The sequence below is a fragment of the Protopterus annectens genome, chromosome 8.part0 (assembly GCF_019279795.1).
Source record: "Protopterus annectens isolate FY-2018-M chromosome 8.part0, PAN1.0, whole genome shotgun sequence".
NCBI lineage: Eukaryota > Metazoa > Chordata > Ceratodontiformes > Protopteridae > Protopterus > Protopterus annectens.
In genome coordinates this window covers 682,312,200-682,314,699 of record NC_056741.1, presented here as the reverse complement: position 1 = coordinate 682,314,699, position 2,500 = coordinate 682,312,200, and positions in this window count along the sequence as shown.

The following is a 2,500-nucleotide window of genomic DNA, read 5'->3' as shown; positions in this document are numbered from 1 at the left end:
TATACAAGCACCTGTACAACTGCATGGACTCAGCCATACCATATGGATCTAAGACCTGCTCCTTAAGGAAATACAAACCTTTTTATTGGATATCCTCTGTCAACAGGCTTTACAACAAAAGGAAGAAACTGTTGTCCAAGGGTAAAAAGGAACAATTTCCAAATTGGAAAAACTCCCTCTTTAGCCTCAACAGGCAAATTAGATCACTAGTGTAAACCTCCAAAACCAATTATGAATCAAAACTAGCATCCAAAACAAAGGGAAACCACAATGTCTTCTTCAGTTGTATCAGGAGCTTCCATGGCAAAGCCCAGGTTTGTTCCAAATTAATATTTAACAGCATCACTTACACTGATCCTGTTAACTTAGCCAACCTGGTAGCAGATAGGTTCAGCTCAAACTTCACCCCCTGTCCCCCCAAGGACCTTTCAAAATCCCTGATGCTTGTTCCACATCTCACATCTTCATGGATCAAGTGTTAAAGACCCTATCCAAACCAAAGAACACAGCTTCCGTGGGACCTGATAGTATCCCAGGATGTATGCTGCATCATCTCCAGCAAGAATTGGCTTTGTTAGTGAGCACCCTATCCAACCACAGACTAAGTAATAAGGGATCTGGGGACCCAAGTAGATAGCAATCTCTCCTTTGATAATCATATTGCCAAGGTGGTTAGAAAATCCTTCTGTGTGGCCCACCTAATCTCAAAAGGGTTTGCATCCAGAACAAAGGAGGTTATTGTGCCTGTCTACTCATCACTTATTAGACCCATTATAGAATACAATACCCCACTTGGGATGTATCTTACAAGACACCTGCAACAGCTGGAAAGACCACAAAAGTGACTCACCAAGAGGATTATTGGTCTCAAACAGATGACCTATGCAGCCTGACTAAAGAAAGTCCAGCTGTACTCGGTTGCATACCACTTACTCAGAGGTGATCTCTGCTTGACATATGTCCAACCCAGAAATGATGGATATGCTCCTCCTAAAAAAAACAAATCCCTGAGAGCCACACACTCTAGGGATATAATCCTTACACAATGATAAATAGGACGTGCTGGAGGGATAGATTTCTGACCCAGAGACTACCCATGCTTTGGAAAAAGATTCCAATATACATCAGGCAGAGCCCCTCACTAGCACTCTTCAAGAGAAACCTTGACGGGTGGATGGGAAACAGAAAATTTACCCCAGGGGTCACTGCAGTGGCTCTGCTGGACAGAGGTACAGGGAGCTAATGGCTCTGCTGGTCAGAAGCACAGGGAACTACTCTAAGGGGGTGGCAAAAACCAACACACTCTGGCTAGGCTTAAAAATGCCCTTGAGCAGATAGCCTAGTACTTACCTATGAACCTATGAACCTAAGTACAGGCTTTATTCTATCAGAGTGGAGAACTACCATTGTCATCCCCTTGCACAAAGGTGGTGCCACTGCTAACCCTGGAAACTATTATCCCATTGGCTTGACAAGTCTGATCTGTAAAGCCATAGAGCATTTTATTATGGATCTCATAAACAAGGACATAGGCAATCTCCAAGCATTTGACCCCACCCAGTTCATATTCGTCAATTGCAGATCTTGCCTGTTGAACCTGGTTGACTTCTTTGAGACTGTCACCAAGGCCCTGGATGAGGCAAAGTCAGTACATACAGCTTACCTTGACTTGGCCAAGGCCTTTGACACAATCCACCACTTGGGCATCATCAAAAGCAAACACAGCTTGGTGTAAATCCTTATCTCATCAGGGGGTGGCTAAATGGCTCACCAACAGGACCCTCAAGGTCAAAATAGGTGCATCCACCTCTGATAGCAGACTTATCACTAGTGGACTTCCCCAGGGATCTGTCCTGGGACCACTACTATTTGGCATCTACTTCTCAGAAGTCCAGGCAAAGACAAAAGGCCTGTGGCTGACCAAGTTTGCGGACAGCTGTAAGATGGGTGCTTTCATTGATTCCCCAAATGATGTCAACATACTGCAAGATGGTCCCACAGCAACTGATGACTGTTATCAAAGTCATGGCCTCAAGCCAAACAAAAAAATGTATCATCATACCAATCGGCAAAAACAAGGCCCCTACTGATTACCAAATCAATGGCAACCCTCTAAGCACACAACCTGTGCTGGGAGACCTGGGTACTCAGGTTGATAGCAATCTCACATTCGACCATCTGTAGCAACAGTGGTCAGAAAAGCCTGTTACTCAGTTCATCTCATAAGTAAAGGAACTGCATCTGGAAAAAAGGAGGTTATTACCTCTCTATTCTCCTCTCTCATTAGTCCAATAATTGAGTATAATGCCCCGTTTGGATGTACCACTCCAAACATCTGCACCAACAGGAAAGGCCACAGAAATACCGCACAAAGAGAATCCATGGCCTCCAACACCTGTCCTATGAGGACAGGCTGAAATCACTATTACCCTCCTCGGTATCATACAGATTGCTGAGAGTTGATTTGTCTCACCTATAAGGCAATCTCGGACCCTGCCCT